Source organism: Pogona vitticeps, chromosome 5 (assembly GCF_051106095.1).
Source record: "Pogona vitticeps strain Pit_001003342236 chromosome 5, PviZW2.1, whole genome shotgun sequence".
Taxonomy (NCBI): Eukaryota; Metazoa; Chordata; class Lepidosauria; order Squamata; family Agamidae; genus Pogona; species Pogona vitticeps.
In genome coordinates this window covers 33,119,450-33,146,592 of record NC_135787.1, presented here as the reverse complement: position 1 = coordinate 33,146,592, position 27,143 = coordinate 33,119,450, and the positions used below count along the sequence as shown (strand labels likewise).

General features: G+C 40.0%; 1 long non-coding RNA gene across 1 annotated transcript in view; it reads left to right on the top strand.

Moving 5' to 3' along the window:
* LOC140707781 (uncharacterized) overlaps positions 1 to 18,739 on the top strand; it is a 126,913-nt gene extending 108,174 nt beyond the window's left edge. The window contains exon 5 of the long non-coding RNA XR_012087962.2: positions 18,595 to 18,739. This is a non-coding gene — a long non-coding RNA (uncharacterized LOC140707781). The remainder of the gene's footprint in view (positions 1 to 18,594) is intronic.
* Positions 18,740 to 27,143: the final 8,404 nt, after the last annotated feature.

Genomic DNA, 27,143 nt, shown 5'->3' with positions numbered 1-27,143 from the left:
TATGTTTTCATCACATCATCATCATAATCAATATCTGGAAGTTGAGTCATGGCAACTGGACTTCTTTCTTATTAGGTTGAAACATTTTGCTACTCACCTACACACCAGAAAGATCACTGTTAATGACTGTTAACGGCCCATGACAATGGATGGAGAAGGACTGCAGAGGTGGGATTTTCACTCACCCTCCCATCCTTTGTCAATTTAAGAAGCCTATTCAGACCAGGCGGAAGTGAAACCAATGTGGAGGATGTATCAGGGGTGTCCTACCAACTCTCCTCAGACTGAAGAAGCTACTTGGATGAGTAGTGAAACATTTCAACTTAACAAGAAAGAAGTCCAGTTGCCATAACTCAACTTCCAGATCATCTCATTTGGATGTCTGAGAATCTTCACAGATTCATCATAGTCAATGGGCTATCAAGTCAATTCTGACTAGTGGTGACCCTTTTCAGGGTTTCTTCCAAATAGGGAGTACTGAGAAGTGGTTTAGCTTTTCCTTCTTCTGGGGATACACTGAGATTATGCAATTTGTTCAAGGATACACAGGGTGCCTCTGCTTTGCAGGATACACAGTAGGAAACTGAATTCCCAGCCTTTGGCTCTGCAGCTAGATACCTAAACCATTGAGCTATCCAGCCAGCTCACTTAGTGGAACTAAATGATTTGTACTACTAAAAAAGATAGCAGGGCAAATAGAAGTGGATGATAACTGGAACTGTATGCAGTTGTATTTGTTTGGGGCAAAAATGCAGTACTAATCCCATTTGTGCATTCTATATTTGCCTAATAGACAACATAACAAAAAATGGGCCAAAGTAGAGCTCAATGATATGAGAGATATTGGCATGACTTATACTTCTCTGTCAGCAAATAAGCAGCTGCTTTTTGCTGCTGCATCTTCAAGGAATAAAATCAAGCACTTAAACCTATTTTTGAGGCTGTATGACCATTCCTTTATTTTTTCTGTTTTATGATCCTCCATACCTGCTATGTCCAAGCAGAGTGGATTCCAACAGCTGACAGTTCAGGCAGATTTCCAGCATCCATCACTGAAAACAGGGTCTGGCTGGAAGCCTTATTCTACTAGGAAACTTTTCCAAGACTCGTGCAAAGAGGAGAGTAAGGAATGCATCAATGTGGCTGACTGTTAGCCCCATTTCAATTTTCCCAGGCATTATTGGTAAGACTGTGGACAATAGTTAGCAACTAGTAATCAGTAATCTCACCCAAACCTTTGAACACGGATCTTACTTTCCATAAGTTTTTAAAATCCAGGTGACTTGCACTTTAGGGAGAATTTTGTTTCCTAAACTTTGTGGCCTAAATCCCATTCAAATTAAGCTACTGGATCAGTGGGAATTTGGTAGATCAATACTTAACTGATTCAGAGGGTGTAATTGGGATTACCAACTGGATTCAGAACTTTGCCTTTCATAGGTATTGATAAGATATCAAAACCAGTTTATTTACTATAATTACAGTCAATTCTTTGATATTTCCAGAATCTTGAAGCCAAAGTTGATCAAAAGGCAGATCATATTACTTGCAATGACAGGAAGAAAAGTATTTATTTCTTTTTAATGAAAAATTATAGTTTGCAAGGAGCTCCTATCTGTTATAGCTCAGATGTAGTTTTGTATTTGGGCTGTTCTTCGGATTTGGAAAAATTCCAAATGCAGAACCAAATCAGGATAATTTAGGTAGATGTGGGGGATATCCAAACTGAAGCAGGACTCCTCTGAAGTAGAAAGAATCCAAACTTCAAGAGTCCCAAAGATTTATAAACAATTTGGATTTAGAAAGGTGCAGCCAATGTGTCTCCAAAATTTATATATTTCTCCCCAAGCTCTTAAACAGAGATGAGCACGAACCTTGGTTCAGAGGTTAATGCCGATTCATACACGTGGCACCACAGATGCTGTGTGTCCCTTTCCCCTGCCTAAGACACGCTCATCATTTGGAGTGCACTTCTCTCCTCCTCCTCTTCAAGTATTCGACCAGCCCCCGGCAGAAGCCTGTGTTGCCTCCTTATCTGAGTGGATGATCAGCCAAGGAGGTGGGGCAGGGAAGCCCATGCTCTTACCAGAGACTGGTCGGAGACAATCTCCTACCAGAGAGTGCATACTAACTGTTGAGTGGGGGATCCAGCCAGGGAGGTGGGAAAAGGGAACATGGGGTATCCGTGGTGCCATGGGTATGAACCGCCACAGACCTCCATACTGAGGTTTGTGCCCATCTCTACTCTTACGTTCTGCTTTGTGAACTGCTGAATTGGTCTGAATCCAGAGGCAAGCTGAATGTTCACTGTAGACTCAATTTTTAATTTTAGAAGTAAGTAATCCAATTACGTACCGTGGTGCCCCGCTTGAGGATTACCTCGTTAGATGAGGAAATCGCTTTACGATGAAGTTTTTGCGATCACTTGTGATCGCAAAACAATGTTTTGATAGGGAAAACCGCTTTACGACGATCGGCTCCCTGCTTCGGGAACTGATTTTTCGCTTAACGACGATCTTTACAGCTGATTGTCGGGTCTTCAAAATGGCTGCCTGCTGAGTTTTAGGATGGATTCCTCGCATTACAGGCACTGGAAAATGGCCGCCCTGTGGAGGATCTTCACTGGACGCTGAGGTATTTCGCCCATTGGAATGCACTGAACCGGTTTTCAATGCATTTCAATGGGATTTTTACTTTCGCTTGACGACAATTTTGTTCTACAGCGATTTTGCTGGAACAGATTATCCTCGTCAAGCAAGGCACCACTGTACTGGATTTGCTAGTAAAATGGCTGTGCTTCTTAATCCACCATTTTGCCTTTGGTGCTGGTTGAGGGCACTTTATACCTGGTGGAAACATGAAATTTGTCTATGTTCTTGTTTAAGTCCAGTGTGTAGTCTATTTTCAACATTCATTGATTGTTTGGGAGTGAATGAATAAATGAGCAATCCAAGAATAACCATAAATCCAATTTGTTCTAATTGAATCAGTTCATAGGTCTAGTTGTTAAGTCTAGGCAAATGATCTTCAGGAAGAAAAGGAAAATATATCTCATTTTCATTTCCTGGAAAACTGAACTCAGTTCAAGAACTTGTTCTTATTTTATGCCTGCTATATAGAGTTCTCCAAGGCTCTTCTTTTGCAAATACTACATTATAGAGAGCAAGTCTATTTCACCCTGTTGGACAACAGTCTTAAAATACCTGCAATCTCTCATTCGTTGTACTCCCTCAAATAATGAATCAATTATTCAAGTAATAAAGACAAGCTGCAATATATATAGTGTATAATAATGGACTGTTTGTATAACAGTTGTTTAAGAGACTATCCATCATTAATTAAATGGCTATTTGATTCTTACTTAGGGCTCCACAGCCCATTAGGAATCATATAACCATGATATACTGCCATCTGCAACAGCCAGTGCTGGGTCTAGAAGGAGCTGACAAGCACTTACTACTTATAATCCTCATAAATGACTCTTTATAAATAAGGTACTTATAAGCATTTATAGTACCTATCATTCATGTCTGCAACATGTTTATAATGTAAACAACATTCATGATTTTTTTTAATGGTTAGGCACACTTTTCATTGGCTAGAAGCCTTGGAAACCTATCCAAGTAGCCATTACTCAGGATGGTTTGAGCTGTCTTTCTATTCCCTAAGAAACTTCTTAACTCACCATGCTTCTTTTCTTTTGGAATTTTCTGAAACTGTAACTTATTTTCTAATAACTGACAAGAGTAGGACTTGCAGGAGATGTACCTGGTTTATTTCAGAACATTTTTTTCAATGAAATAGATATCCTGAGCTCTGTGAGGCATCATAACATGAAATATCCAGCTCCTTAAAATCCACAGTTCTTTGAAAAGGTCTTACACAAAGTCCCACAGCTCTCTATAAACTGTTTCATTCTACTCTTTATAGAAAACTCACCACCTCCATCATGTTCATCCTCACTCCCTTAGTGAAATCACTGGTTCTTTTCTTGCCTGTGCTTCAATGTATGTGTTTATTTAGAACTATTTAGAATTTGGGATGTGGTGGCACTGTGGGTTAAACCATAGAAGCCTCTGTGCTGCAAGGTTGGAAGACCAGCAATCATAAGATCGAATCCACGTGGCGGAGTGAGCTCCCGTCACTTGTCCCAGCTCCTGCCAACCTAGCAGTTCGAAAGCATGTAAAAATGCAAATAGATAAAGAGGTGTCACCACGGTGGGAAGGTAACAGCATTCTGTGTCTAGTCGCGCTGGCCACATGACCACGGAAACTGTCTATTGACAAACTCTGGCTCTACAGCTTGGAAATAGGGATGAGCACCGCCCCCTAGAGTCTGATACGACTGGACTAAATGTCAAGGAGAACCTTTACCTTTTAATTTAAAATATTTATTTATCACTTCTTAGCAAATGAGGGCCCCCAAAGTGATGCACAATCATATGAAGATTCTGCAACAACAGATTTTAAAAAAATCAGATTTGATCAATTTTAGAAGTACGTATCCACATGTAAACAAAGTGAATTGTAGTTTATGAAGGTTGAATCTAAAAGAATGAACTCTGAAATAAATGGGATTTTGAAATTAACCTCCATTGACTTTGATGGTTCTATTATGACAGTTCAAAATGAAGCAAGGGATAGTGATGAAAGTTGAGACTCCCAAAAGCATTCAGTCAATAAAGGGGAAGAGCAAAGGACAAATATGAATAATGCTGTTGCTTATGACACAACTACACTAAAGCCAAAAAGATGTCTAGTGGTTGACATGCACAGAGGTGAAAGGAAAGTCCAGTGCTGCACAACACATATGGTTGGAACATGGAATATGAGAATTATGAATCACGTTAAACTGGAAACCATAAAGCAGGAAAGGAATTTTAAACATTGCAGTGCTTGACATCAGTGAACTAAAGTGGACTGGACTTGGACATTTTCAGTCAGACACTTACAACATGTTCTGCTCTGGAAATGAAAAACTCAAAAGGATTGGAGCAGCTCTAATAATGGGACAAGATATAACACAGATAGTTAAAGGCTATAATGCAATGTCTGACTGAATCATATCTGTCAGAATTCTGGGAAAACCTATCAATGTAACCATCATTCAAATCCATCCTCCAACAACAGATGCTGAAGAATATGAAATTGAAAGCTTTGAAAGAGGAAATTGATCACACCCCAAAACAAGATATGCTTATAATCATAGTTGTTTAGATCGCAAAAGTAGGAAACAAAGAAGAATGTGGCTGGAAATTTTAGTCTAGGAATCAGAAACAAAGAAGGGTGATGATGACTCATACAGTAGATCAGTCTATGCTTTATAGACTATAGCAAAGCCTTTGACTGAATGGCTCATGAGAAACTATGGGTTGTTCTGAAAGAAATGGGTGTACCTCAACACTTGATTGTCTTGATGTATAACCTGTATTGTGGACAAGAAGTTACCATTAGAACAGAATATGGAGAGACGAAATGTTTCGTGTAAGCAAAGGTGTCAGCCAAGGGTTTATTTTATCTCCTCATCTGTTCAGTTTGTATACAGAACATATACAAAAAGTTGGACTAGATTCAGATGAAGGAGGAGTGAAAATTGGTGGAAGAAACCTTTATAATGGAAGATATGCAGATGACACCATCTTGCTGGAAGAAAGCAGCAATGACTTGAAAGAACTTCTGCTGAAAGTAGAAGAAGAAAGTGTCAAAGCAGGATTGCAGTTGATCATTAAGAAAAAAATCAGAAGAAGAACTACACAACTTTGACACTGACAATGAAGAAATTGGAAGAGTGAAAGATTTTGCTTAATTTGGTTAGTCATCAATCCAAATACAGACTGTAGCCAAGAAATCAGAAGAATACTAAGACTTCAAAGGGCAGAAATGAAGGAAAGGAAAGATAATCAAATTTAAGGATGTATCACTGGAGACAAAGACTACAGTCATCAGCACTCTGTTCTAAGAATAGCTAGTAGCTATTACAATAGCTAATACAATTTTCTGTACAGATTGTCCCCACTAAGTCACTTCTTCTTTTTAAACTAGAAAGTTAAACAAATTATTGAGATAACAAATTTCAGGTCCAACTCTATAATTAGGCAGAGTGAGTCAACCATCACAGGCAGCAGATATTGTATGTCATGAAATAGTAGCAAAAGGCAGTTCTTAAATTTACAAGATTTTGTTGCAAGACTCTCTATTTCACGTGCCAAAATATCTTGTCTGTCTTGAGTAATAAACCACATTGCCTTGAGTGGTTGCTGGGGTAACATTTGATGCTCTACTCATTGCAATAAAATGTCTTGGACTAGCCTTACTAAATTTCCTGCAATGTCTCTCATGCCACAGTACAAACCTTGTGAGTAAGCATGCTTTCTAAAGATTAAACACTGAAGCATTTAACTCTTACTCTTGAGCGACATTGCTTGCTGATGGGCAAATTTGCCATGAACAGCCAACCTGGATGCTATTTAATTAACAAAACTTTCTTGAACGTGGGGCTCCAATTTGGACTAGGAGTACAATTGCTGCTGCTTCCAAATAAAAGCAGCAATGTTAAGCATGCTATGATGGACACAGGACTGAAATCCTGCAGTAAGCTGAAACCAGACTAGCAGAGACAAAGACTGTGCAGGTTTCTTGATCCAAAGGACTGCCTTTCTGCTGACCCCCTCATCACAGATTAGGCTACATAGAGCTGATGAGTCTTGTAATCTATCAATTTTTGTAGCTCCCCATCTCTCCCTCACAGGGACTGTTGTAAGGATTACAACTAAGTAATGCATGTGAAACACTTTAGACAGTTGAAGGTGCTATACAAACTATTGTGTTGTTGCTGCTGCTACTGAAAATGCAAGGAAGACATCTATCAATATCAGTGACCGTTAGCTATGCCAGTGTGACTATGGGATGGTCTTCACTTTCCCTCTCTTTCCTCCAGGGAATAAAAATGTGAGGGTCATCAACTCTTGACCTTGTAATTTCCCAGAGGCATTGGCTGGACACTTCCAGGAACAAGACAACTAAAGAAATGTTGGCCAGATGCAACCAGCCAACTCTTACATTCTTAGATACATAGCGTGGAGAAATCTGCATGACTTTCAACCCTGTGTTTACAGAGCCTTGTTTACAGGGACAGTATTTAGGCTTTCTATAAGCAGGATTTGGCGCAAACCGCTCCGGTTTGCAATGGAAAATGCAGTGATGCCAATGTGGGTTCCAAATGACTGATGTGTTCTTGTAATCAGCACAGCTCCTTTTACTGGGTTAGCCTGAAATGGGATTCCTTGCCTCAAAGAGGTTAGTGAAAGAAGAAGAAGAAGAAAAAGGAATTCATCAGAACTTACCAGCTGTATTCTCCCCCTGCCCCCCTGCTAAACTTGTTATACTCATAAAAAGAGAAAGAGAAACAGCAGGGGAAACCACAGAGAGTGTGGCTCCTGACGTCTCCTTCCCTTAGCTGAAAAGCAGCTGCTTGCTGTAAAGATCTTCTGCTGACGTTTTGAAAATAAAGATGCTTTTAAATGAACATGAAGATTCCCCCAGAGTATGGTTTTTAAAATGCTACCTCACAACTCCTTAACACCGTCCCTGTTATTTTGAAGGAAAGGATGCTGATTTAGGTGCAAAGATATTGTATTAAAACAGTAGACAGCCATCTCTCTCTCTCTCTTTTTCCCCTCCTGCCCCTTCAGTAGAGATGGGGATAGAGAAAAAAGAGGTAAGCCCTCCCCAGGAAGTCCAGATCCCCTGGTGTGCCTCTTGTGAGTGTTGCTAGAGTTGGGGATAGGCAGAAAGGTATGCAAGCAGGAGAAGGAAGCAATACCTCCCACCTTCTATCTTGAAATCAAAGCCCCAACCCCACGCCACCACTCAGAACAGAAACCGACATTATAGTTTGTTGCAATTGGAGCTGAAGGCACATTAGGGTTAGAGAGATGTGAGGGAGGCATTCTTTCATGTTTGAGAAATCAGATTTCCTGAGGAATCGTGAGCTTAAGCCCATAAAAGTAATCACAAAATAAAACAAGTTAATCTGCAAATTCAGGGACATGACAGAAGACCCAGCTGTGACATTCACACCCATTTTCCTTTTCTAATTGCAACTATATACTGTATAATGTCTGTTCCATCCCTCGGATGAGAAATGGTGATGTGGGAATGAGTGAGGTAAGAAGAGAAGGGCCCTACTGATGCATTAGGTTCATAGATAAACTTACCAAACTTTTAAGGAAGTGTAGAACTCCACCTCACTCTGTCATCAGTTCCTATATGTGGAAGGAGATGTGCCTGCAGAAAAGAGGTTCCTGCTCACATTTGGGCTGTAAACATGGGGATAAGCCTGGGCTTTACCCTAGGAGAGCTGATGCATTAACTGTACAGTACAGGTATCACATTCATGTAGTAATGGCAGAGTGGGGAGAGATTAAGTGCTTCCCTGAAAGCATAGCAGGCCCATCTGATGGTAATGTCTGAATAGGTCTAGCGAATGTAAGCTTGAGGAAGAGATTGAGTGAGCAAAAAAAAACTGGACTGCTCCCAGAAGGAACAGTCACCTTTGCCACACTATCCAGAGGAAAACTACAGATAACAGTCTCGTGGGCACGATCTACTTTTCTTAGCCCCATCCTTCAGAGTGAGAAAAATCAAAGGGGGGGGCAGAAGTAAGAGGCGAGTGTGCTGGCAGAGGGCAAGTGAACTTGTGAGAGAATATCATCTTTTCTCTCAGGGACGCAAGATGGAGGACTTAACTCATGGGGCAGAAAAACAGTAGAAAAAATGCAATAATGAAAGATAGAAAGACTGAAGGTATATAAAACTGTCACAGACTGGATATGGATGGATCCATGCACTTCTAACAGTAGGCTACAAGTACAAAATGGTCACTGCTTCTGGCTTAACTCTACTATATAGATATATGTGGGGCAGAGAAGCTTCAAGTGTCTTTTTACAGTTCTCTGATTCACAATTAATCTCCCAAAAAGTAATAATTTGCTTTGGAAGGAAGAAATGCTGCTCCTAGAAATTCCTAGGAGTGATAATTGCTCTCTTCAGCAAAGGGGAAAGCTTTCCTTTAGTATGCATATGCATCTTTATAGTTTTTTTTTTTAAATTCCTGAAGGCAAGACACACACACCCATTAAAGGCACATTGCCCTCCCAGCCTGGAAAGAAAGAGGCGAGACACAGGTTGTTGGGTTAAAACTTGGGCCACAACTTTATTAACTAATTAAACTAATCCCTCAAATACAAGGGGGGCTGATCATAGTGCAATCTCCTTCACAGACCAGAGTAGCCTATACCTCCGGACAATTCAATAGAGCAGGGCGAGCTCCTATTTCTGAATCGTGCTGTCCATTGAACAGTATTCTTTCTCAGTCCATAGAGTCTTGTGACCCTAAGTGGGCTGCTGTCCGGAAGCCTACCCTATGTAAAACAACCTCTCCTTAGATCAGTGGTTCTTAACCTTGGGTTACTCAGGTGTTTTTGGACTGCAACTCCCAGAAGCCTTCACCACCAGCTGTGCTGACTGGGGTTTCTGGGAGTTGCAGTTCAAAAACGCCCGAGTAACCCAAGGTTAAGAACCACTGCCTTAGATGCCCGATTGAGTCCACCTGACAGAGAGATGGTATACAGTGGTGCCTCGCTTAACGAGGATAATCCGTTCCGGCGAAATCGCTGTACAGCAAAATCCTCATTAAGCGAAATAAAAAATCCCATTGAAACGCATTGAAAGCCCATTCAATGCGTTCCAATGGGCTGAAAAACTCACCGTCCAGTGAAGATCCTCCATAGGGGCGGTCATTTTTGGTGCCTGTATAGCGAGGAATCCATCCAAAAACACAGCGGGGAGCCATTTTACACAGCGGGTGGCCATTTTGAAGCCAGCGATCAGCTGTTTTAAAAATGTCGTAATGCAAATAATCGGTTCCCGAAGCAGGAAACCGATAGTCGGGAAGCGAATTTTGCCTATTAAAATATCATTTTGCGATCGCAAAAGCAATTGTAAAACAGTCATCGTATAGCGGTTTCATCATTTAACAAGGCAATCGTTAAGTGAGGCTCCACTGTAATGCTCACATCATGTGCTAACCATGAACTCACTCCAGATCTTGTCTTTGCACTACCCACTACTACCCAAAGCTGTGGCCAATGACTTTAACTAAGTTAAGAAAATTTATTCTGAACCTCACCTGGCAATTAAGAATGGGATGGGTGAAAACGCACCTGCATCCAACGGCCAATCTAGGATACAAGTTCAAAATTCCCATCCAGCTCCAATAGGCAACTAGATAATCTCATTCCTAATATAGGGAAAGGTGGGTGGGTGGGTTTGCAAGTAAAACATTTTCAGTGGGATGAAAATACTCTGTAAGACCAGCAAAACTGCCTGTATCTTTTTTTGCAGGTCACTTTATATGCATACAGTATACCTTTGCCAAGATTAAGTGCTTCATTTTCTAAAAAGTTACCTGCATTCTACAATGGGATGTTGCACTAGAGGTAGTTCAAGAAAAGGAGGGAGGCAGCTGAAGCAGTGGCAGAAGATACATTACTAAGAACAGAAATAATGAACTGGCTTCTGAACTAGCATTCTGTGTGCTATATTCTCTGTGCAGAAAATATTACAGCAGTGCTTTTGTAAAACAGAACAACAACAGCAACAACAACAACAACAAAAACTTCTAAAAGTAAGATTGCTGTCTTACAAAGAAACAAACAATTCCCAAAACAAAGAAAGAGAGAAAATATTTGTGGTATTTACCCTTGGTGGAGAAATTCTTGGCTCACTTCTGAACAAATGTGGTTAACGAATAATCCTTTCTATAATTTTCACTGTCCTGACAGCAATGAAATGATGTATGCTGGAATTTGGGTGTAAGTGAAAGAAGATGGTTGAGTGAACACTCAGAAGACAAATGTCTAAGCTTTGCAAAAAATAGTGGAGTTTCTTTAAATGTTTTTCTATCTTTTTTTAAATGAAGATGAACATCTGGGCAAATAACGGAGAACAAATCTCCCAATGAAATGTGAGTTATAAAACCTAAGGAAGATGCAGTTCTGTAATCTCCTGGTAGAGACCTGTTCAACAGTTATGAGGGGAATATTATAAGAAAAATAAATCTAGGCCAGAAATAAACTCAATGCACTGGGCATTTAGTTATATTTTCTTTCCGAAGCTAAGAAGAAGATATTATGTATCAGAAAAAAAAGGGGGGGGAGAGGATAGTATCACTCAGCATGCCAGAATGAGAAGCACGTGAATCACCAATTAGAAAATATTATACCAAAAGAAAGGAAAGAAAATGAATTAAATGACTGCAATGTCCCAGACGCTATGCATCATGCCAGCTGGTGGTAGGAAAGTCTGAGTCATATCAAGGCTTGTGTGAATCCAAAATTAAAAAATGGAAATGATAGCAGGAATAAATCTTATGGATCATGTTCTCCCTCATTTGGTGGCCAATAATCAGCTGATCTCCCAATGAACAGAAAGTCCCACTAAGTGTGCTGCCATTGCCCATGAAATGATTTCCATGAAGAACACCTTCCCATCACATGCACACTAACACATTTGTGCAAGTAGAATACCCCCCCCCCGCTATACTGGCAGGACTATCTCCTTAGAACAGTAGTTCCCAACTTTAGGTCTCCAGACTGCAATGCCCAGAAGCCTTCACCACTAGCTGTGCTTCAAGGGCTTCTGGGACTTGTAGTCTAAAAACATCTGGGGAATCCAAGGTTGGGAACCACTGCTTCCAAGGAAGCTCAGTAGGATCTTTGCCAATGTCTCATTAGCAGCCTAATCACATGTGGTATTCATATTCAAGTTATACTTTTCATCCTAGAGATTGAAGTAACTTTGACTTAGAATAGCCATCCTAAAGGAAGGGATGCCAAAACTCAGTGAACAGATTATGTGGCATTGCCAAAGAGCTTGATTCACTGTATTACAAATATTTTATTTATTTATTTATTTATTCATTCATTCAACTTATGCCTCGCCCCCCCAGACAGTGTCTACTCACTTATAATATGACATATTATAAATGTCACAGTTTGGTAAAGTCATGTCTTGCCAGCTTAACGCTGTGTCCGTTGTTGTTCTTATGGATAGTTGAAGCATAATAAAGTAAATCTGTTGAGTATTCTTCTATCTTTAAACCCATCTCTTTGTTATTTTTGCTGCAACAGTCAAGACTAATCCCAAAACTTTAGAAAAAATTATCTTTGCAAAATCATTGAAAAAGAATCCCTAGATTTTTCCCTATATTGCTCCACTCTTATAATGAAGGATGTTGTGTTCAAGAAAAAAAAAACTGGGAAATTTCTAATGTTGTTGACTTTAAGAATTATTTGCTGCAGGCTTGGCAAATACTCATTTGTGCATTTTCCAGAAAACACTGCCATAATTTTCTCCTAGCGTAGCTCAGCTGTATCCTTCTTCATTAAAAAGATTTTGTTGCATTGGTTCATTGAAGATGGCAGTATCAATAAAAGGACAAAGTACAAGAAATGGATTTAACTTGGACCACATTTATTTAATGAGAATTGCACAGGGGAACTGTGAGAAACTAACATCTAAGCCAAGTTATAATCCTGCCTAAAACTCACAGGCAAGGCTTCCCGGATCAGGCAGAGTGACAAACTTAAATCAGTGCCCACCTGGCTGTCTCTGTTGCCAGTGTGGGGGAACTTTTCCAGATCATCTCTACCTAGGGCCTCATAACTCAAGTAAATTCTAAGGATGATCCTTATTTTGCTCCTGGGTTCCAGAGCCCTTAGCTGCAAGACTCGGAAACCACCAGTTATCATAAAAGTGCTTAAATATGATCTATTTGTTTAAAGAATTCCTGCATAAATTTGCCAGTGAAGATCAAGTGTGATGAAATTAACCTGAAACCACAGTTAAAGCACATTAACCCAATGGGGCCAACTCACTTACCAAGTGTAACTCACATACAAATTAGCCAAATAGAACCAAACTAACTTGGAGCATTTAAACACCCTCCCACAAACTCTTTTTTCCCATGTACTGCAATATAGAGTTGGTAGAAAGAGCCACAGATTTGTTCCCTCACTTACAAGATAAGTTGGTCTAGATGGCAGTTCTCACATTTGCAATAAAATATTTTGTGCAAATTGTGCAGCTGCATAAATATGCATTAACCTGCGCCTTGATGCAAGGACTTGCAAAAATTGGATGTGGCAGATACTTCCCTCTTGCTTACTTCTTAAATCATTCAGCCATACTTTCTGTGATTGCCTTTGTGTGCTTTGCTTTCACAAAGGAATAAGACACTAGTTTTCTGCCCAGACATTGTACACAAATTACAGACACCTCATGGAAGGGAGCACTCCTTGCTCCCACCCTTGAGGAGACAAATCCTGTGGTGGTTAAGAAACTTTAGAAAGGATTTTAAAAGGAAAACTAGGACTTCGGCTATGTTTCTAGTGTTTCATTTGTAATGGCTAGTTATAAATTTTGACAGTTGTCTGTTTTAGCAGGAGCAATCTTCTACTGACTGAGTTAGATCCTTATGTTTCTTTTGGAACAGTTACCCATGAGATCTGTAATTTCCTCACAAAATGGCAATTTCTTCTTAAAGTAACAGCAAGCCACACAGTTGTGCATGGGTGTGTTTTGAATACTTGCACAATGCAGATTCCCCCCCCCCCCCCTGCATAGGAGCCATTTGGAGAGAACAGAAGAAAGCACAAGGTTGTTGGAATTCTCATGCAGAATGACATGTTTCTGTGTAGATTCTGTGTAGAATCTGCAATTACCTGCACAAAAAATAGGTGAAGAATGGGGAGATGAGAGAGAGCGAGAGAGCGCATGTCAAGACATCTTGCTGATGCAAAGAGAAGTCTTGGAGAGTCTTGACTTGGTAAACTGCAAATAAGAAGAAACCTTGCAATTGATCATTCTAGAGAATAATAATTGTTCATCGTCTTTCTGTGGCTGTGTAAGGCTAATCTCGATTCCACTTTTGTTTGCAATATTGAACTTGAGATCACTTGAAATGTCAGGCGCTGGTACCATTGTAATACTAATGATAGACACTTCCATTTTTTCCTTTCCACCTTCTGGACTCTTGGTGTCTATGTAGGTGGGAATGGCTTTCAGTCTGAGGTGACTCACCACAAAGTTTTGGGACCCGTCTGTTGGAGTTTTTACCATCCCGATGCAGCTTGTTTGGCTGGGAGGCATCCTGGCTCCGGTAACTTTCAATCTACCCAGAAATGGCCAATTGTTCCTTCCTGCCGCAGAATTCAAAGAGAGCTCTGCCTCTATTCAGAGTGTTTTATTTCCCTCTCTTTTGTCTACTGGAAGTCCATTATTTGTTGGTTGGTTAGTTTGCTGTTCCCAACTGAAAGTAATAAAATGTTTTTATTCTCTCTAGTACTAATGTCTCAGAGTGAGTTGAGAAGATCAGTGCCAGTTAATGAGAAAAGGAGTAGAATATCTGGAAACTTTAAGCTATTCTCCTCTGAAAGCCTCCATACTCATGTAAAAAAGGATTATTTTATCCAGAAATGAAATTCAAAACTCTGTTACACAATTACCCCCTTGCTCAGGTCATGGGTCACCTATGGTACACAATGTCTGGTTGTGGTAAAGACAGAATCAAACCAATGGAGAGTCAATTCAGGCATTTTTTTTTTAAAAAATGCTTATTTGAAGACCTTGTGACTTGGGGTGACAGGGGTCCCAACAGACAGAAAGGCCTTGTTTGTACATATTTTCCAGGTGTTCTTTGATCCATTGTTCAGTCTACGGTGATCCAGCTCCAGTGATTCTCAGGAATGTAGAATCAGGGTGTGCAAATGCTTGCAGTCCATCTCTTGGACATTTATTCAAAGTTACATTTATTGGTATTTGTGAAGGCTTTTACGGCCAGGATCTAATGGTTGTTGTGGATTTTTCAGGCTCTTTGGCCGTGTTCTGAAGGTTGTTCTTCCTAACATTTCGCCAGTTTCAGTGGCCGGCATCTTCAGAGGACAGCACTCTGTGCTCTGGTGTAGTTGGCTTGGGAGTGGAGTATTTATGGATGTATTATATACACCAACAACAAGACACACTAATCACCCATCTACAGAAAAAGACAAGCCTATCTCACAGCCATAAATGCTCCACTCCCAAGCCAACTACACCAGAGCACAGAGTGCTGTCCTCTGAAGATGCTGGCCACAGAGACTGGCAAAACATTACGAAGATCAACCTTCAGAACATGGCCAAAGAGCCCGAAAAACCCACAACACGCATTACATGTATTTATTTATTTATTTATTTATTTATTTATTTATTTATTTATTTATTTATTTATTTATTTATTTATAAATTGGATTATTAAATTTTGAAGTTCAACCCTGCCCACCAGTCAGTTGAATCATTCTAGCTGTGGCTATGAATAGTGCAACACTCTCTGGAAATCAGGGCATCCTTCTGAGCAAATGTGTTTTGGATAGAACCTCATGACTTTGCATTTCCTAATTAGATGCTCTGCATTAAAAGAGAGAGAGAGTGCCTGAGGATGAATGATGAATAAAATATTCCTAGGATGGAGGGAAGGAGAGTGAGTGTAGGTAACGAGGGAAACATAAAGCCATTTCCTGACTTCTTCTGCAAACAAAGCACATTATCTTTCGACACATACCTGGATACCAGATTTTCAAAATTCTTCTTCCTCTGAGATGAACAGAGGAAGCTATAAATGAAATTTATTTGCTCTCTAGCAGGCTTTGCATTCAGTTTTCTGAAGTCTCATTACACTGGGCCTTTACTGTGAATAGAACTGTTGAGTGTGCCCTTCCTTTTTGAGCATATTTATTTTATTTTATTTATTTATTAAATTTATATCCCGCCCCTCTAGACCATGTCTACTATGTGCTCTCTCTCATATACAATTCTGTATACATACTGAGGAAATAATAATATATGTATAGGAATTATGCCACAGTTCTCTCTGTAAATCATGTGCAGGTGGGTTATATGTAACTCTGTAATGAAATTGTTTCTAGAATGATTTGCTACATCTCCAACCCACTTGGCTGGCCGGGCCACTTACTGGGCTCAACACACTGGCAGGATCCTTCTTCAGTGGCAGCGCTCCAGTCTGGGCAGGACCCCGTCTGGCCCTTCCTTGCCTTCCCAGACAACCAACCACTCACAGACTGCACAGGGAGACTCCCTGTCCCACCTCCTTGTCAGAGTGGTTGGGTTGCCTGAGGAGGTGGGGAAAGACTGGCTGAGCTCCTGCCCAGATTGGAGCGCTGCTGCCAAAGAAGGACCCTGACAGTGCACAGAGTCTGGTAAATGTCCTGGCCAGTTCCAGGGGTGGGAGATGGGCCTCCGCACCACCTATAGGGCCATGTTTCATGCTTTGTACAAAGCATGATGACGCATGAAGCACCCATCTGTATTTGCTACTACAACACAGAAGCCTTTTCACATGAAAGGCCATCCACAATCTGTCTGCAGTAGATAGAGTACTGGATTAGATAGTCAGCTGCTTATCTCCATAGAATTTGTGGAATTTGTCTATGAGTCTGTTTGATTAGGAACATAGGAAAGCTGTCTTGTATCAAGCCAGACTAACTGTGCATCTAGTCCAGGGGTGTTTACTCTGATCAGAAAGAGTTCCCTGGAGTCTCTGATCTTTGGGGCTTTCCGACTGCAGAATTTGTATTTGATATATAGTCCATTACCAAAGACAGATACTTGAATCTAATATGATTCAAATGCACAGCCTTCTAATCTGCAAGCCCTGACTATTAGAGCAAACAAAAATAAGACTGTCACATCCCATAGCTAGATGAAAGTTTAGTACCTAATTGTGATGGTGTTCCCTTTATTCACATATATAAAGAAAAATGATTCTGACCATGAAATGCAGAGAACAGCTTTGCTTCATGGCCAGCTGTAACATACTTGGCATTTGCTGCACACTGTGTGAATTGGCCACAGGTCTTTGCACAGCTGCTTCTCTCTTTTTTGGGAGGCAAGGAGCTGCTTGAACACAATTGGGAGCTTGCCTCATTCACTAAAAACGCCACAGCAGATTGTTTAGATGTGATACAATACATCTATCATTTGTATCAATGACACTCTATTATATTCCACTCATGTAGTACCATTAATATGCATCTATCCTTGTCATCATTTGTGTGGATGTTGGAAAGAAGATCTACTTCCATTGAGATATTTAAAAATTTCTCACATGCAACAGGCCCGTTTTACAATAAGCACTGAACTTCCTTTTTAATTGAGCTCAAATGGAGGGGGTGTTGGATTATGATGTCACATATGGCTAAATCTCTGAAATTCAGGTTTTATACACACAAAATAAGAGCTGCAAAGTTGTGTGCGATGAGGTCACTTACACAACTTGCCTGTTTGTAGTAGCCCATCATCAAAGAAAATATTCCTCTTAGAATTTATAAGGTGAAGGAAATCCGTTTCTTTCCTTGAAACCTCAAAAAGCTTGATTAGGTAGAGCAGAAATGCCCATATGAAGGATGAATTGATAGCTAGACATATTTATATCTAGATAAATATAGATAAACATAAGTACAGTATACGACAAAAACTGGACCATCTGGAAGTCACTTAATGGATCTTGAAGCAAAGTAGGAAGATAAAAAAAATCAAATAAAATCAGGCTACCTGGATACAATAATTTTTTCCCCATGACTGTGGAGAAATTCATTCGATGCACCACTTATGCGCATGCAATTTATAGCCTATCACATGTACATAAGAACATTTTGTATTAAATAATGCTATTGAAGTAACCTACTTATGGTCAAAAATAGTTTAATGATCTTAACATTTTAATTTGTTTTAATTTTGCCTATATTTCACATATTTTCATAATTTTAAATTGTACAATGCTCTGATAGAAACAAACAAACAGAAAGAAAGAGAAAGAAAGAAAGAAAGAAAGAAAGAAAGAAAGAAAGAAAGAAAGAAAAAGAAAGAAAGAAAGAAAGAAAGAAAAAGAGTCAGGTCAGAATCCAATAGTGTACCTGCATTCTACTGTTTCCACCAAGATTTACAATCCCTGTCCCTTTAGCAATAACTGTATTGGCTAAGGAGAGCTGGGAATCCCTCTGGAGCAAGTTTTTGGCGCCATAGACGGCTTCTATAGGAAGCCATGATCTGCTGACTTTAAATACCAAAGAACACTGTTGGATATTGGCAATGAAGATGATGTTAATGGCACAATGCCTTTTCTCCCTCCCCCCCCCCCCCATTTCAGTATACATTTAAAATTAGTGTTCAGTCTTCTTTCCTTTCCATTTGTGATTAGTTCATCAAATTAGAACGAACAGTCTGGGTATTTCACTTGCTGTAGAATGGGAGATGTAGATAACATTCCCATCTGTAGGTAGAACTGTGGGAGTTCGAAGAATGGCAGTTTCATTCCTTTAAAACATGCAGATTCCTGAAAACGCTTTCTTAAATTTTGCTGTTTAACTTCAAAAGCCCAGGTATTCTGTGGTCGCTTAGGTTTCTGGCCAAACTCCTTGCTGTCTATGTGTCTGTATCTGTGTGAAACCTACCTCTGTCTCTTCTTTTCATCTCATTTAGGTGGAGCTGAATGCATTGAATTGAAGAGGTGTCTTGAGTCAGTTAGCTGGTTGGGAACTGACAAACTGAAGCTGAATGCAGGCAAGAAAGATTTACTGATAGTTAATGGCTTGTCCTGACAGTCAAGTAAGATTCCACCTGTTCTTTATAGGTATGCATTGTTAATATGAAATACAAGGTAAAATACTGTATCTTACAGAAGCAGCCAAGTCCTATGCCTGCTTTCCCCTGGTTTCAGTGGGGTTTATTTCCAAGTAAAGACAGGATTGCAGCCTTAGGGGTTTTGTTTTGAAGAAAGCTGAAATGAGACATGTTATTACCCTCATTTTCCAGAAATGGCTTTCTTAAGCAAATGATAAAGAGACACACAGCCTTCTGAAAAATCAAGGTTGTGGAAAAGCTCCGGATGAGTTTTGCTTTTGTTTTCACAGTTTGTGTTAAAACACAGAGGGTAGCCAAGTTCTCTAGGGAAATGTTTCTGCTGTGGTTACAGAATGTCTGCGACAGGGTTCAGTTGTTGAGCGAACTGTGTGCTAGGGACTGGTAAAATGCTTTTTTTAAGCAGAGAAATAAAATGAATGCATTCTGTATCATTTAACTATCTGTAGAAAAATAAAAGGGGCATTATGGGGCTAATTCTTTTCCATATGAAGAATCTATTTAATTTTTTTCCTATTTGTTGTATACTTGCTTTCCTTGAATAGATTAAAAGTCCCTCTCAGTATTAAGATGCAGTACTTTAAAATGGTTCAAGTGGTCAGGACATATACTGTGAAATGTGGATCAAAACAAAACTTGTTCTAAATTCTGGTGATGGTGCTAGCTTTGCAGACAGTAGTTCACAGGTTCTGGTAAAATGGATGTGGAAGTGAATTATATTTGCATATGCTTGAAATGGGCAAAGGGCCAAATATTCTCGGACATGAGGTTCTTTATCTTCATTATAAACAACTGGAACGAAGAAGTAGCAGGGATTGACATTAGATTTGCAGACAACACCAATCTAAGAGGGTTAGCTAATATTTCAGAAGACAGAATCAGGATTCAAGGTTATTGTAACAGATTTAAGAAGTGGGCCAAAAGCAAACAAAAATAGTTTTGGTAGGAATACATGCACAATTCTACATTCAGGGAGGGAAAAAATCACAAATATAGGACTGGTGGTATCTGATGTTCCTATATTATGTATGAAAAGACTTAGGAGAGTTAGTTGATCACAAGATAAATAGAGTGAATGGTGTGATGTGGCAGTAGAAAAAGATAATACAGTACAATGCTGCATCAAGAGACCATAGTGTCCAGATTACAGAAGTATCAATACCACTTTATTCTACCTTAATCAAACCTCACCTGGAACCCTGTGTTTAGCTCTTAGCACCATTGTTTTAGGGAAGATATGAACAATCTGGAACATATACAGAGGTGAGTGACAAAGATGGTGAGAAGTCTGGAAATTAAGTTCTGAAGGAACTATTGAGGGGGTTGGGTATGCTAAGCTTGAAGAAGAGATTGCTGAGAAATGATTTGATAGCCATCTTCAAAAATCTGAAGAGCTGCCACATGGAAGATGGAGCAATCTTCTTTTCTGCTGTTTAGCAGGATAGGAGATGAACCAATGGGTGATGAGAAGAGGGATTGGTGGCAGAGAGCTACAATGGTCATGCATATTTTCACGTGTTGTGAGAAGGCAGAATTTGAACATTTGAAAAGGACGATGGAGTAAGCTACTTCTCTGCCTTGTCCAAGAACATTATCGTCATACAAATATATCTTGGTCACATTTAACAGTGTTTCTCTTCCAATTTCAGCCAGAACATTACAGAAACAACTTTGCCAACAGCAGAGATATATAGATTGGTTAATGCACTCTTGGAACTGGTATAATAATAATAATAAAAAAATTCAGTGCCCATTTGAGTCACTGCAATATATAACTTGATCTAGCCTTTTCAACTTAGACTTTTACAGTAATGGAAAATGTTAATAAATAAATAATGTTAGAAATTCCAACAGACACTGCAACTTTTGCTATGATTTTTTAAGATTATATTTAAATAGTGCTACCGCAGCTGGATGGAGGCAGAGTTTTGGCACCAAACATAGGATTTCTAACAACTCTGGCACTGCTTATATAAGTATCAAAGGTGGCTCACTCAGTCACCATTGATCAATGACTCCCAAGTAGTAGAACTTACACCACGAATTCTGGAGTTGTTCTAATTTATTTATATAACTGTAATCTGTCTAAAGAATATTTAGATGTCAAATCCCACTAGTCTATAACCAAAGCCATGCAGAAAAAGACTGAAGAAAGAACAGCTTATAAATTGGTTTCTCAGCTTCTGGAAGATGGGCAATCAATTTTAATAATAAGAGAATTAACCTTAAATGGATAAGGAATGACTTTGACAGTAATCATTATTATACTGTTTATGTGTGGAAACTAAATGTAAACTAGGTGCCATGTTGTCTCTTGTTGACTTAAGTCTCCCCTTCACGTAAGCATGTGGCTGATTCCATTGTGTTTCCTGGGAAGAGCCCAAGGATTCCAAAAAAACACACACATGCTTCCATCCAGCTTCCTGACTGTAGGTAAAGCTGTTGTCATTTTGGATTAGTGGTAAACAGTCATGAAACTGGAAACAGGCTCTCCTTGGCTTTACACAAGAATCCACAAAAACGTGAATATTTGAACTCAGAAAGTGGAATTCCAGTTCAAACATAATAAAATAATATACACTGCATGCCTAACTGCGTGGAAGGCCATATGGACGTATTAAATGACATTGCCAATGCCAAAGACAAATATGGCTTTCACATCCAAATGTGTAAAAATATGGAGTGAAATTCTGGGTGGATTTACATTTTTGATGGAGCTTTATTGTTCTTTTCTTTACTGTTCTGCCTTGCTGCTAAGTTGGAGGGTGAGCCCACTTGATTCCAGGAATGTCAAGATAGACTTTTGGTAAATATACCGGACTTCTGCCACCCCAGTTTTGTATCTCCAATGTGGTCACCTGCATACCATGCTTGCACAGGCATTCTGAAGGTTGGAATTCCCCTGGGGTAGGAGGGAGACTTTGGGAAGGGTCTGTAGGGTAAAGCATATATTTGCCTGGCATAGGTTTCAGTGTTTGATCCTCAGCATTTCTGGTTAGGACTTTGAAGAACTCTTGCTTGAGAGCTACTGCCAATCGGAAGGAACAAAATGGGCAAAGTGTGAACACTGGAGAGTTCTGGGGGTAGAAAATGGCTCCTTGACATCCCAAAGTTGCCACCACACTGATGAATTAATTGCCTGACATGGTATAAGGAAACTTCCTGTATTTCTAAGTGCCTCTGAGTTCAGTTGGGCTTATTCCTATGTTAGTAGGTGCAGGATATCAGCCTTGCTCTCCTCTGCCCTGTGACCCCATGTGTATAATACAGCAATGAGATGCAACAACTGTGATACAGTAGCATTTCTTGGTGCAATTTTCAGACTGATCTGACCTAGCTACTGTAGTTAGATGTGTTAGGATTCTTCTAACAGCTCTTCTGGTACCTTTTGATTTGGTGTTGCAAAGAAAATTAGGATCACACTAGATAGTGAGAGCAGGTGGGGGACAGACAGGGAATGCACAAAGACCAATCATAAGAGACTGAGATCTCTCATATTCATCTGTGATCTTCCATCCAAGGTTTGCATAAAGACTTGACTGAAATAGAATGGACAGAGTCTCTTCAGATTCTGAAGTAGAATGGCCAGATTCTGGCAAAACAAAGTGAATTTAGAATCAATTTGTGTGTAGAGCACAAATCAAATTGTAAGGGGCAAAAATAGTTTAAACTCTCCCATTCTTTTTTTTCAGAGCAAACCTAGAGTGCCAAATAAACAAAGCTACTTGTGTGCCATTGGGAATGGCCATTTAACATCTATCAGTTGAAATCCTATTACATATTTCTTGTAGTTTAGTTGTTGTGTCTGACTCTTCGTGACCCCATGGACCAGAGCATTCCAGGCCTTCCTGTCTTCAACTGCCTCCCAGAGTTGGGTCAAATTCATGTTAGTAGCTTCAATGACAATTTCCAACCAACTTGTCCCCTTCTCCTCTTGCCTTCACTCTTTCCCAACTTCAGAGCCTTTTCCAGGGAGATTTCTCTTCTCATGAGATGGCCAAAGTATTGAAGCCTCAGCTTCAAGATCTATCCTTCCAGTGAGCACTCAGGGTTGATTTCCTTCAGAATGGATAGATTTGATCTCTTTGCAGTCCAGGGGACTCTCAAGAGTCTCCTCCAGCACCACAATTCAAAAGCATCAATTCTTCGGCGGTCAGCCTTCTTTATGGTCCAGCTCTCTTTTCATACCTCACTACTGGAAAAACCATAGCTTTGACTATGGGGACCTTTGTCTGCAAGTGATGTCTCTGCTTTTTAAGATGCTGTCTAGGTTTGTCATCGCTTTCCTCCCAAGAAGCAGGCGTCTTTTAATTTCATGGCTGCTTCACCATCTGCAGTGATAATGGAGCCCAAGAGAGTAAAATCTGTCACTGCATATTTACACCCGTGTAATTCCATCAGTGTAACTTTCAGCAGTGGACTGTTGCAAGTTAAGAAGTCAGTATAGACTTTTACTATCACACATTGAATCATGTGAAAGCTGGGCCACACTGGCTGATGTAATCAACAAGGTTCCGGCCATCTGGTGTTTTCATATTTCACTCACATTGCTGAAAAAACAAAAATGGTCACAGCTATAGATCTTTAGAGCCCCTCTGAGATGTTCTGTACCTGAATAAAGGACACTGAAGTTGTAGCTGACCTACCCTGTACCCTTTTGGTAACACTCTCACCTGTACCTTTACCAGCCCCATCATGGCATTTCTGAGTTTCTGGTTCTTTGTGAAGACCCCATTCCTTGGGACATGAAAATGGAAATGGAAAAGTGCAGGTAGGATAGAATAGTGCCAGATGTTGTTAGATGCATCACCACTAACCAGAAATACCTAGGAGTGAGGATTCACTCCACAGCCGCCTAGAGTGGTCTAATATGATCAGATAGGCGGGATAGAAATAAAATAAATAAATAAATAAATAAACTGCAGTTCAAAAACTACTGGAGTACCACACATTGCCTATCTGAAGTCCTATCATCATCATCATCATCATCATCATCATCATCATCTTCTTCTTCTTCTTCTTCTTCTTCTTCTTCTTCTTCTTCTTCTTCTTCTTCTTCTTCTTCTTCTTCTTCTTCTTTACTGTCTTTGACAGGATTATTACACAGAACGTAATATGTTCATGAGGTTTGCTCTGTGGACCTTTAACTCTCCCTTTTCTGGAATATATTTACTCCAAATTTTAGTCTTCTGACAAGGAAACAGAGAATGCATCCTAAACCCCTTTGGAAAGGGGCTAGTTTATGGGTCACTTAAAATGACCTGTGATTATTATGGCAGTGAATAAAATGTCACATGTAATTCTGCAAAGTCTAAAACAAAAATTAATTGAAAGGTCTAATCAGTATGGGTTACATGAAAGGGCATCTGTTTCTAATATAATGTGAATACTTCAATTTATATTATATTGCACACAACAAGATATAGACACTGAAGGATACACACCTCTTTCTACTATTACACATGGCATGACTCTTTGGAGGGACGATGTCATGTATTCTGAGCAATAATGAAAACTGCTGAGACTTGGAAGTGAATTGCAATTGCACAGATGTTATTCAGTTGAAATGCTGAGAAATGTATCAAAGGCTTATCCAAATTAAGGTAAAGGTTTCCCTTAACATTTAGTCCAGTTGTGACTGACTCTAGGGGGCGGTGCTCATCCCCGTTTCCAAACCATAGAGCCAGTGTTTGTCCAAAGACAGTTTCCGAGGTCATGTGGCTGGCACGACTAGACACAGAACACCATTTCCTTCCCACCATGGTGGTACCTAGTTATCTACTCACATTTGCATGCTTTTGAACTGCTAGGTTGTCAGGAGCTGGGACAAGCGATGTGACTTCACTCTGTAGCATGGATTTATCTTGTGACTGCTGGGCTTCTGACATTCCAGCACAGAGGCTTCTGTGGTTTAACCCACAGCACCACCATGTTCCTCTTATCCAAAATATCTTATTTTATAAGTTGGAAAGAAATTATATATTGGTATAATTTCCTTCCAACTTATAAAATAAAATATGTATTCTGAAGGTTTACATTTTAGATTATACAGTACTAAATTAGAGAAAGCTCCTACTCTCACTATTATCTTGTACTTGCAATTCTAAAATATGATGGCCAGAATCCTGTTGGTCTTCATAACCTGCATGACTAATTGTGCCAAATGAAAGAGGAGCAGTGGCACATCTTGATTAATTAGCCACAATCAGCTGTGAGAAGTTATTTATTATTATTATTATTTATTTGATTTGTGTCCCGCCCATCTGGTCTATACGACCACTCTGAGTTCTACTGACCATATGTGAACATCAAGAGGCTTCCAATAGGGATGTGCATTCGCATTTGGAAATATTCCGAATTCACTTAATAATCCCATATTCGGATATTTTCAAATATATCTAAATCTGAGTTTGATAGTTCTGTATATCTATGTTAATAATTCCCAATAGTCAGAGTCCTACTTACTCCTATAGGTTAGAAACACACACACACACACACACACACACACACACACAGAGAGAAATTTCTGCTTGCTAGAGGAAGCAATGAAAGTGAAACCTATTTTTCAGGAATCCTGGAGTGATTTCTGGAGAAATAAAACTTCAAGACACTCTGGTACCAAGGATAGTGGAGGGCAGGGAACTCAGTGTCTCCTAACTGGGGTTGCCATGCTTTTCCCAAGGAAGTGGGACTGGGGTGAGAGTAAAACCTGTAAATGTGTATGTCTGTACCAATGAAATCTAGAAACAAGCACAGACAATGGTTTGTTTGTTTTACATTGGCTCATTCTGATTGAACCATGAACATACAGTAGCTGCTTCCATGAACATAGCTGCTTATTAATCCCCTGCATGTTTGTGGTTAGGATATACTCTGGTGCAAATCTGCACTGCAGCAGTTTTCTCTGTGTCCTTCTCTGAACTCTTGTGTTTTCTATATTTCATTGTATATTGTTTACTTAATATACAGTGGTGCCTCACTTAGCGATGTTAATCTGTTTCGGAAAAAATGTCGCTAAGCGATTTAATCGCTAAGCGATTTTTAAAAGCTCATAGAAACGTATTAAAACTTGTTTAATGCGTTCCTATGGGCTTTAAAACTAACCTTATGTGAAGATCCTCCATTGCAGTGGCCATTTTCGGTGCCTCTAAAGTGAGGCAACACAGCGGGCGGCCATTTTGTTTTCTGGTGGCCTTTTTGAAACTGCCGATCAGCTGGCCGAAAATGGGGGCTTTGCGGTGATCGCTTCCCCGCGATCATCGCAAAGTGATTTTTCCCCATAGGGGCCATCGCTAAGCGATCGCTCTGGTGATGGCCAAAACCCCATCGCTAAGTGATTTCATCGCTCAACGGAGCGATCACTAAGCGAGGCACCACTGTAGTTAGGAATAAGACTTAGGATTAGTAGAGCAGTTTTATTCTAGAATCCAATTCTCTTATTCTTGAACCAGCAGAGCAAGCTTTCTGGGACACTATCTTGACAAGAAAGGCATGGGCTTCTCCTCCAGCCCAGAAGGAGGATGTGGCAGATGCAGAGGCAGAGGTGTTCATGCAGAAGCCCTGCAAGGTAAAAGACACTGATCTCGTGTCTTACTGGGGTGAGAAGGAGTCTGTTTGGGAAGGTCTGGCCAGGGTGGCAGTGAGACTGCTGTTTTGCCCACCAACTGGTGTTCTCTCAGACATTGGACATTGTCAGTCCGCACTGCTCATGCATGGAATCCGGATCTGTAGAAAAACTTACAGCATTTCTCTTAAGATCAACCTACCATTGCTGGTCTTCCCTGAAATTCACTTTAGGTAAGAGAAAATGGCACATTCTGCATACAGTAGCAGGTATGCTACTGAATCTGCTGCTCCACTACTGTGGCATCTTTGAGACAAAAAAGTTTTATTTTGAGGACTGTAGTCCTGTTGTACCTGAAGAAGTGGGTTACAGAAAGCTTGCACCAAATAAAACTAGTTCATCCTAAAGGTGCCACAGGACCATCTGTTGTTCATGTTCATCTGTTTTTACATAAACTCAGCCTGTGCCCCAATTTCAAAAGTGCAGTTTATGCCCATAATGTTCTAACTCATAGTGACAGTGCACCCATCAACCATAGGATTCTGCAACAGATACAATTTTTAAAGGCCAGATAGCAGAAGTCAATAGAACATTGGATGGAATTGCAATGAACATTTGCTCAGTCTCATAAACCTCTGAACAGTTCATCGAGGCAGTGAAAAGATCGCTCCAGTTGTTCATACCGTAAGGATGGAGAACCATCTCTCTCCAAGGCCTAACACAGTCAACCAAATAAAAAGTTATTTTTCACTCTTTGAACAAAATCCCTTGAGTGAAGAGACAATTTTGGACCCACAGCAATTAGTTTTTTCACTCAGAAAGTAAT